An 11431-nucleotide genomic window follows, 5' to 3' on the forward strand; every position below is an offset into this window, starting at 1 on the left:
TCTCTCTCTCTCTCTCCATCTTTGTCATTTACATTGTCTTCATAAATCAATGCTACTGGTCACCACTTTGCCTGTGGGTTTTAGAAATATTTAAACAGGGACAGAGCTATGTCATCTGACTTTGTCAAAAGGTGAATAGCTCAATTAAATGATTTTAAACTATCCTTTTTATTTCTTAAAAAGCAACAGTTTTGGACATACAGCGGACAGATTTCAGCGCTGATATGTTGATACTGACACATCAGAGGCCAGTAGCAAATACACGGCAGACTGGTGGGCTAATGTAGACATTATACATCAGAGTATAAGTTACAGAACGCTTTCCTTCTGATGTAATTTATCCTGGAAATCCCTGGTTATTTGAGAACTTAGAGCCAATTATTTGACATAATAGTAATAATAATAACTAGACTTGCGAGCAAATATAGTGGGGTCCAGTGTTTAGTCTGCACCAACACATTTCCCAATGATCCTTTTTCATCTCATTCCACGCTATGAAGTACCAGAGAATCCTAACGTTCAGGAAGTTCTTCCATTTGTATTCACGCAGCTCCACAATGTAAGAAACAAAACTGGAGAAACACGATAATGTAAGGACAGAAAATTACCAGTAACTTTTCATAAGTTTATGTACATTTCTGTTCATCCCAAAAAATTGAGAATTCTATATAGTATATAGTATACTATAGAATAGTATCCTGGATCCATGAAATAACTGGCCTTTAAAAATAAACATGTGCCTGCCTAGCCCATAGCCCATGCTAGCCCATTTTTATAAAGGTGCAGGTAACATGAGGTCCCATTCTTGTTATGAATATTTTGTTTATTGTTTTGGACTTTTCTGATATAATAAAAAAAACATAAAATGCATCCTTCTGTAGCCATTTTATAAAAGAAAAAGAAAAACAGCACTAAAAACCACTGGGTTCTACATGGTTGGTGCTTCAACCATTTAATACTAAATGTATACATTTTATCATTTTGTACAGATGGCTGAGTTGGCAATATATGTAAATAATGGATGATGGTCTTGTTGAACGTGTCTATAAAAGTAATATGTTTAAATAAAAAATAAGGTTTGTTTCAGAGAAGCTAATTTTAAGACCAGTAGTAGGAGCAGTAGAGAGCAGAAGCCAACAGGCAAGTGTTATTTAAATAAACTCCTGGTGTACTTACAAACTTTACAATACTTTTTTTATGAGTACAGAACCTATTAGTACTACTGTAGAAGTTTGGTACCATTGCGGGCATTATTAGTGGGATAATTTACGAGATACACACTTGGTTCCATTGGCGCCAATACTAGCCATTCAGCTGATAGCGCTAGACCAATGTCAGACCAAGAAAAAAAGGTAGTTTGGTTCAAGGTCATGGTGCAAAGGGCCCTAGGGGTCATTTTCTACAAACCAACCCTTTTAGCCGCAACTCACTTCTATAGAATTCAAACCCAGCAAATTTATTTTCATGTGCAAGCACTTCATTCCATATCACACACTGGGCTTTGTGTCACCTTTTATCCTCAATTTATGAAAATACACAGTTAAAAAAAAATCTGGATCATATTGGCGCTTCGCCATCTTGCCTCCAAAGATCAACAAAAAAACTTAAATTAAACGTTAATCAAATGGTCACAATTTTGATGGTTACCATGGCTATGGTGGTGGATTGCTGAAGGACTCTGACAGATTTCCTTTCAAAATAAAAGACAAGTCCAAAATCAGAAGAGCATCAAATATTATTTATGTATTTATTGACCAGCTGTCCGCAACCAACCCACAATGAGTCAGCCACCCACTTTTGGGTCGCAACCCACCAGTTGAGAATCACTGGTGTAAGCGACACATTTTGCTCACACCCCGATCCACTTGATTGTTCTGAATCTATGTAGAAATCAAAAAACGTGTCTAGCACTTTAACGTAACACAATGGATTTCAGAAAACAAATAAACAATAACACAACCTGCCTCCTAATTAAATGCCACTGGTCCGGCGTTATGGCAGCGTGCTCCATTAAAGCTTATTCAATAAACAGTAAGCTACCAAACTGTGCAGTTCAGCAGTTTTGCTTTCTTTGCCTGAATGAGAAATGGAACTGTGACTCCAAATGGTGTAAGCATCTCTTTTATTCCACAGCTGCAGATAATACCCAGTTTCTCCCAAATGACTCACAGGCTCAATGGTTAAGAGCAGACTATCTTAAACTGCATTCATTTTCTTCCTCCTTATGGTCTTAAAGGACAGTGTGTGAAGTTGCGACTCAATAATTAATTAATACATAAACAAAACAAAACAAAAATCATGCTTTCTTTTCTATGAGAAGTCATCGGTATTATTCACAGCTGCAGTGGTTGAAGCTGGAGGTGCTGCGGATGTTGTTCTCTCAGTCTCTACACCGTGATAAATCACAAGTCGGGAGAACATTTGTCACAGTGGGCCACATGTCCTAACGTCACACCAGGTCTCTCTCTCTCTCTCTCGGTCTCTCTCTCTCTCTCTCTCTCTCTCTTCCCCCTACTCACTTGGTCTCCCACTCGCCTCTCATTCCTTCAACCTCCATGGTAGTTTCATTCCTCACAGAAAAGCTTTGTTGTGAGTTTGTCACTGCCCGAGCTTCTATGCTGTGTTAGCCATGCCCTTGGCTTTCTAATAGGGCCAGCAAAGCACGGTGGTGCTGAGAAAGAAGCGGAGTTCGGTAGGGGTGCGAGCTTGCTAGAAGAATAGTGGGTTACGTGGCAACCATTCTGACAGGTCGGACACTGGTGCCACATACAGAGACTTAACGGACATGTGCCAAACTGAAGTGGTGTTTGGCATATTTACTGTATAGTGTTTGCCAGCACTGTACAGAGACAAATACAAAGTGTGCTACAATGGATCTTGAAGGTAAGGGGGACTCGGTGATGCCCAGGGTAGCACTGTCATGGAATCTTCTTTAATAAGTGCTGGTACCCATATTCTACTTGACACATTCCTCTGAGTAGCACAAGTAACAAAAGCCACCCTCACCATGATAAACTGCATGTGTCTTGTTATTTTAACTCAATATAATACAGCAGGGGCATCTCAACATCAGGAAGGAAGGGAGGATCTGAAAGTAAAGCTGGCACCCAGGTTTCTTTCTGAATCCCTAAGGCCAGAGTCAAAACAGATCTGTACCTTTAAATTTAAAAGTCAATGACTTTGTCTGGAGCTTTGAAGATAAAACAAATCAGCCTTGATCGCAGGCTGATGTAAGGGGTAATTACAGAAGTAAGTATTCCAGATATGCAACATATACCCGTGGAGTATTCTTTTGTATGAAGAGGAGTTGAAGGTGATTTGAAATATTAAAAGGTGAGATTGCAAGCAGAGGGGATACTTCCTCTAAGCAGGCAATGAAATAACTCATTAAAACTTCTCGTCTCTTAAGACAAGAGATAAGCAACTGGGTAACGAGGGCGGATTCTGACAAAGACAGACCAAATAGCCCTGACAGCTTTGATTCATTATCAAAATCATCCCTTTTATCGAGCTTTTCTAAATTCAATGTCAAAGCGCCCTGCATTCCAGTAATGACGTGGATTTCAATTACAAGGATGTTTTTGCCTAAACAGAGTTTATTATGAAGTGCATATGATGAAGACTCTATGTGCAAAGGCATATTCAAAATGATATTTTCTACAGAGGACTCTGTACTGTAGATGTTGAGCACTAAAAACTAAGAAGCCCCAACAAAGTGACCATGAACTGAATATCAATAAAGACCAATGGACCAAGACAGAAATACTGTAAAATTGGACATGCAGTGGGCTGTTATTATACATATCAACACTGCCGCATATGGATAATTTGTCGTACATAAAACAAACCAGACATGTCAATTCAGGAGGTATTTTCAAACAAATGCACAAAATGGTTTCTCATGATTTTCCAACATGTCATTATATTGTTTTTATTAGCAGCTTTACTACATATATTTGGCCTTCATGGTAAAGAGAGAAAGGCACACATTAATTTCACAATAGATATTGAGGGTATCTTGCCAAGACAACAAGGTCCAGGGTGCTCAGGAAGGTCAGTCAGATGATTGAAGGTGCTCGGGATTTTCAATTAAGTATAGAAAAAAAGCAAATCCAAAGCACTCTTCTTCAAAATTATTTAAAAAGCCTTCATTGTGCTGGCTGTTTCATAATGTAAAAGACATAGGGAGAAGCAACCCACGCGTAGCGGCACATACCGCCTTTTTCAGGGTGTATTATTAAGGGTAGTTATGTTTTTGTGTTAAATCCTACAGACCATCAAATATTAGTTTTAAAGTCAGCCTGCATATCTGTAAAGCTGAGTTTATATTTGACGCATTTTGTTTAAATAAATACTTTACCTCTTTAATATTTTAACCCTTTATTGATTATAAAGTAATGGCGGGCGTGCATACTTAAGTTAGACCCGACTGAGAGGACAAGGGCGGTAAACTCAGCTTCTTCATCTGAAATCTCTTGTAATAATCCCAATTTTTTATATATAAGTTTGTAGTGACTTATACATACAGTTTGTGTGTATTTTGTGTGTTACATCTGTTGTGTTGTTCTGTTTTATTGGTAAGATTATTGTAACTGTTTTAGAAAAGTGCAAATTGAAGGAATTTCCTTATTTTAGTATACTGCTGTGCGTGATTATGTTCTTTCACTGTGACAGAGATGGCTGGGAGCAGAAAGCTTACTGTACATTTGGGATGGCTTTGCATGTGTTAGTGTAAAGCTGCAGATAACTGATGTTGTTTCACTACCAACAACCTCCACAAACTTAACATCCTAGAAGGAGAAAACACAGTAGCCATGGTACTAGCTACAGTACTCTGAAGCTATGAAGTGCCTCCAGGAATGAGTTCTAAAACCCTAAAAGAAAGAACAATGAGCACTTTCACCCACTCAGCGCACCTGCACTCAACTAATCATACGATTATTTTATTCCACTAAATTAGTTTAGTATTTACTCTAGTTTTAATAATTTTATCATCTCCACATTCTCTGTCCTATTCAAGTAAAATAGCTTTAGATTTGATAAGTGTGTTTTTATGTTTGCACCATAGAGTAGGTCTTGTAATCTCGTTGTACTGTATGCACTTACAATTGATTCTGAAATGAGTTAGCATTATTAGCACTTTTGGTTCCCTTGACCTCAAAGTCAATAGGTTTTTGGTTAGATGTCTAACATAAGTTATGTGGTTAACACAAGCTTAAAATACATAAAAGACATTCAAATCAGTAAAAAAAAAGTGTCTAAATTAAAGGGGGTTGCTAGACAAGTGGCTAAATGAGACTACAAACTCCATCCCACCTCACGCGCAAAATCAGTTAGAAGCTTGTGGCGGTGATGAAGTCATGTGACCGTGGTGTAGTTTGCTTTTGGCGCAACGTTAGCTTTTTTATTTGTGGTGATTGCATTTACACTTCATAAATCATAAATGATGTGTACATTTGTGGAGACTATATTGCTGAACAAATATGTTTAAGGATCATAAAGTTTTTTTTGCCACAGAGCCTATTTTCTGCAATAATCCAAAATGAAAAATCCTACTGTCTTTTTGTCGAAGGATGCTAACCTTGTTGAAGGAACCAGTGGGATGCTAACCTTGTTGAAGGAACCAGTGGGATGCTAACCTTGTTGAAGGAACCAATGGGATGCTAACCTTAAAAATACATCATCCCTGCAGAAATCTATGCACAACTATACGCCCCTCTTAAAATGTACATTTAAATTTAAAGCATTTTTGTAAAGGTTATTTGTTATACAAACCTCATGTTGCCAAAAATCAGTGTATGTGACATTAGTTAATGTTATGTGATGATAACGTCTAGAATAGTACATCATTTTCCATGAAAGTTGTCTTCCATGATGAATAGGAATGGCTTCTCTGAGAGGATGAAAATGAGCTGATATCATCTGTATTATTTTTTTAAAGACACATTTATGTTACAGCATAACATCTAATGGACATTTACACCCAAACGTACCACTTCACAGACATTTAGCTGGTGCTACAGCCTGCTGGATAAGATCTGTGTGAAGTCACATTTGCACTGATGATTAATTGCTTTATTGTTGCCCAATATAATTGAACACAATGACCTGCTTTGTCTGCAGCAGGAGTGAACACAAGGGAGATGGTAAAGGAGAGAGGAACTCTGACTGCCAGGAGCAAGTTCTCTACCTCGCTCTCTCTCTCTCTCTTTTTGACAGTACTCGTCCTCCTATCAAGCAACAGGCCAGCTGCTTGATTGCCTGGGGTACATGACTTGACCTTCCACTGTTCCCCAGCAAGGGACACAAGCTGCAGAAAGATTTCCGATTGGCCAGACTAATGTACTTGAATCGGATTCGTGAGCAAATGCATTCTGCGACAAATATCCGGCCTGGCAGGCAGGGCTCTGGCGAGCTAAGGGTGAGTCTGTTAAGGACGGGAACAAAGTGTGACATCAGGATGCTGAGGAAAGATTGACAATGAACAGAAAGACAGCTTACTGTAGCCAATGTGCTGTTATTGTCAGGATCTTTCACAGTAATGACAAATGCAGGGAATTCATGGGCAGACTTTTCATTCAGGATAAAGGTCCCACATGAGCGCAATACAAATATAATAGGGACAGGCAAAGCAATGTTTTGGTTTTTCTCCATCCTTCTAGGCCACTGTTAGAAATTCCGCCGGACGTCCGTTACCTTCTGCTTTCTTTGTGTTTCTAAATTTTAAATTTAAAAAATGGATCTATGATGACTATGGTTAACTGCTCCTCAGATCTCCGCAGGGTAAATCCAGACAGCTGGCTAGACTATCTGTCCAATCTGAGTTTTATGTTGCACGACTATAACAACCTTTGAATGTAAACATATTCCACCAAAACAAGTTCCTTCCTGAGGCTATTTTGCAGCGGTACCGGGGCTCCGTCTGGTGCTTAGCGCAGCCCACGGTGATTGTGATTGGTTTAAAAAAATGCCAATTTGACATGAATATTCCGCTGGGACAGCCTCCGCTCTTCTGGGAAGTCTCTAAACCAAATGGTGGAACAAGGAATTTTGCCACAAGAGCATGAGTGATGTCAGGCCATTGATATTTGGTAATAAAGCCTGGCTTGCCATCTCCCATCCTACAGATGTTGGATTAGGTTGATGTTAAGTTTCTGCTTAGACCAGTCAAGTTCTCCCAGACCACACTGGGAAAACTATTTATTTAGGACAGTAATTTCTCCTAAATATATTGCATGCTGTCATTTTACAATTTCCCTTAATTGGAACTAAAGGGCCAAGCAGATGAAAGCATAATGAAAAACAACCTTGAAAATATTTGGGCATGTCCAAATATTTTACTTGTGGATAGAGTAGTTGACAGCAGTATGGATTATGAAACACATTATGAAGTATAAACACAGCAAGAGACAAAGCTATCCAAAAGGGGATGACACATGAAGAGAAACTCACAAAGCACAAGCATTGCAAGCAAAGATGAACCTCCCAAAGGTAAAAGGGAGGGCCAAATCTTCTCTTCTCACTTTTGGAATGCAGATGAAGAAACACAACAGGAACCGGGTCTGATGAGAACCAAAGGGAAAACTAAAGAATATGCTGCATCTACAGAGAACACATTCTTGTTCCTACCAATAAAGAAGAAGATAAATAACTAGGGATGTAGGTCAGGGCATGAACGTATAATAAATATAACCCTTTTTTGGTTTTAAACCAATCATGAAAAAACAGGCTCAGTTGTACCCTGACCGATGTATTGATGCATTGTGAATTGGTTAAAAATCGTTCATTATGCGTAAAGATTACAACCGGTGCAATTTTTTAACAGCATAGGGCGTGACGCTAGTTAACATACAGCAGGTTAGGTTAGCCTACAGTTAGCTAGTAATGTTAGCTGGCTAAAACAGGGTTGAAATGCTGACAGAGTAAAGTGTGACTGTATTTCACCGGAAAGGATTCCCACAGCGGGACGCAACAGTCTGCAGCTGAAGACACAGAGGAGACAGACAGGACTTCAGTGTTGCGTTTGGATCCGGCTCTGTATGCTTGTGTTGCGTTCAGTTTTGTTGTTCTGCCATTAGCTTCTTTTTGTCATTTAACATCAAATGACTGATGAAAAAAAAAAATTCTTATAAGTTCCTGTTACTACTGTTACATTTTAAGTATTTAAATGTGACCATATGGCCAAACAAGCCTTTCTTTAATCGTGAAGGTTTGACATATTTTTGGTTATTTAAGATAAAATACTATTTTTTTTTATATTGTTATATTTTATACTGTTATATTCTCATATTTTTTGTGTCAACACTGCAAAGGGATTGCTTTAATCTCGTTGCACAAGTACCGTGTACTTGTGTATAATGACAATAAAGGCGTTCTATTCTATTCTATTCTATTTCAGTTGCACTTTTCATAAGAGGACACACACTGTGTTTTACACAGTTTTTATAAATAAAGGCATTTTTTTTCATTTCATTCTGTTAAAAAGAATCGTGAGAAAATCAAATTGTGAATCGTATAAAATTGTTAGTGTATCGTTACATCCCTATAAATAACCTGTGTACCTATGCAGCAGTTCCTCTGTTACGCACAGCACAACCAAGCGAATGGTTCATAGAATAAAGATATGCTCCTGGGTGAATTAACACCAGAGACCAACAATTAATTTGAAAAAAAAAAGCTGTGTGTGTCTGGGCTGTTGACAGAACGACACAGTACGGTTCACACATCAAAGTCTTGTCAGGTCTGAGCTTTCACAAGGAAGACAAAATGATGGCCATAAATCAGAAAGTAGTATTTGAAAGTAAAATGACAACTTCAGCTACATTTGAACAGCTCTGCTAGCCATCCGCTGAGACTGACAGTGTGAAAATGCCATGGCATGGCTCGTGTCAGTGAGCAAGGTGTGCTTCGGGGGGGGCAGAACACTCAGACTGTCAAATCAGAGGGAAATCAAAACAGCGCACGGTCGGTTGATCAAAGATTCAATAAGGACCTGTGAGACTCCAACCATTCCTGCAGAGCAGAAATACAAGCTGTTGGAGTGAAGTTGCAAACATCTGGGGAGGACAGAAAAGCGTTCAGATAAATGCCTTTCACTCAATATACAGAACCATGGCTGGGGAGGAGATGTAAAAGATTAGACTGTTCTTGTGTATTATTTACCACATAACGAGTTTAAATCGCTTGCTGCTGTGCTTTCTTTAAATCCTACTCATACACTGTTTTAGTGGTTGCTTTCTCCCTTCAGCAAAATGATTTGATCTGCAAACAATGACTATAAATATGAACGACTGTGAGTATCCGGTTTTAGCATCAATTCCTGCAGTGGAATTAATGTGCAAATAAATCCTCATTTAATACCTTACCTGATGCCCCATGTTGCAAATCCAAATGGAGAGCAGCTAGAGAGAGAAATGCTGATTTTGTGTCAGAGAGAGGCACGGCCGGTCTGTCGTAATAAAATACAGCATGAATGGATTTATAAACAGAAGAAAATTCAATCAAATGACAAAAAAGGGATGCAAAATTACAAAAACTCAAAACAACTACAAAAGTCCTATACTTACAGGACTAGTATTACCTGGTGACCTCTTGTCTTTTGTCATAATTACGGACATTGTCGGGCAGCGGATGCCACCTTTCATGACACAAAATAACTAAAAAGAGGTTCAAAACAAATATAAAAACATTACAAAGACATACAAAGCAACCATGAACAGAACTAGAATGATACACAAAACAACTACAAAGAGACACAAAACAACCCCAAACAGAAGTACACAACAACGGAAGTGCCCTTGAGCTTAACGCCAACCGCTCCATTGGAGTTGCTCAGTGGCCAGCAGATCAGACTATGGTTGTACTGGGCAGCTTCCAGGTGAGAATGTGTCGCCTGCAAAAGAGAGGCTCCCTCTCAGAGAACATCCCCTGGGTAAATAAAAAGGTATAAAGAACAAAAAAAATACAACAGAAATAATACAAAAATAATACAATTACATTAAACAGATGCAAAATAATCACAACGATTACAAATTGACTACAAACACCACCTGAGTGTTTTTTTGTGTCTCTGAGTCTAGAAGTTCTAGTTCACCTGCATATTGAGACACAAACCGAATATGTAGGAGGCGCGGGGGGGGCTTTTTAAATATCTGTGCCCAGGGGCCCCTTGTCTCATAATCCACCCATGGAAAATGTGGCATCAACTTATATCACAGAGAAAAACTACTTTCACGTTGTGACATACAAGCCAGACAAACTGCTCTCCCTGGCTGGAAAGACTTCATCCTCTATTGCTCTGACAACGACAACTTATCACTCATGTAATTATGAAAATGCCATTAGGCAGCTGTGATACTGTAATCAAGAAAAGCAACGCTTTGCAACTGGAGCCCAAGTGTAGGTTTGAGGGTGAATAGTCTGCCTGGGTTTGCGGGTTGATTCAGTGACACTGCCGAGGCAGGAAGTCCACGTCCCATCCCTGTATAACCCTTTCCATCAAATGACTGCAAAGCTACAGCGGGGGAGCAATAATTAGTAGCGGTGGTGCCAACGAGAGAGTGCATTATGGCGTTGTTGGGAGGCTTTGTGCCAATTGTACATATTATACCCAAGACGCTCAGGATGCAGCTGTGCTAAAGGATCCGAGAGGAAATAGATTTCTGGAGTAAAAAGGAGGTAGTGGATTAGCTCTCTGATGACAACTGATGCTTTGTGTACAAAGTCCTCAGTATAGAGAGGCGGTAAAAAAAAAAAACCTTCTTACTGCCGGTGCAATAACATAGGGATTTAGGCGTTACGCATAAGATAAAGTCGATAGAAATCCTACAGGAAATGTTTCCATCATTTCTGTTGACATGAAAGAAAGCTTTGCATCTGTCCAATTCGCCTCATCCTTCCATTTACCACAGAAGCATTCAACAATGAATCCCTGCATCCCGTTATCATCGGGGGAGCGTTCAGGATCGGCAGCCCTCCCACAGAATTCTATTAGATTTGGCTCATCTGAGGTCACCGTGATATCACCTCTCACCCGTTTCATCAACAGGCCTTTACAGCTGTCGGACTTCACACGTTCTGCTGTTATCTGCTGCCGCACAGCATCAGCAGCCAGGACCTAACACCTTTAGTACATGCATGCACACACACATGCTCACACTGGGGGTTGGACAGATATAGAATTTTGCCAACATATGAAGGCTTTTATTGAACATGAATCAATACGGGTTGCTCTCAGACATCAGCAGCGTTAAAACTTAATTTGTAGTTTGTTTAAATTTTTGTTTTCTCAAATGGTATCTTATTTAAATGTGCTCTAAGCGGTGTTGGGTGACGTTACTTGTTGACGTTCAAAGTATTTTCAGACAAAACAAGGCTAGTTTGGCCCTCCCTCCTCCTCATACCGTCCCCTCCCCCTCCCTTCCATGCTCCT

General features: G+C 39.4%; 1 protein-coding gene across 5 annotated transcripts in view; it reads right to left on the bottom strand.

The window, feature by feature from the left end:
* The window catches only part of dpp6a (dipeptidyl-peptidase 6a), a 238896-nt gene that overhangs the window by 116518 nt on the left and 110947 nt on the right, over positions 1–11431 (bottom strand). The window lies entirely within an intron of this gene.

The sequence above is a fragment of the Etheostoma spectabile genome, chromosome 22 (assembly GCF_008692095.1).
Source record: "Etheostoma spectabile isolate EspeVRDwgs_2016 chromosome 22, UIUC_Espe_1.0, whole genome shotgun sequence".
Taxonomy (NCBI): domain Eukaryota; kingdom Metazoa; phylum Chordata; class Actinopteri; order Perciformes; family Percidae; genus Etheostoma; species Etheostoma spectabile.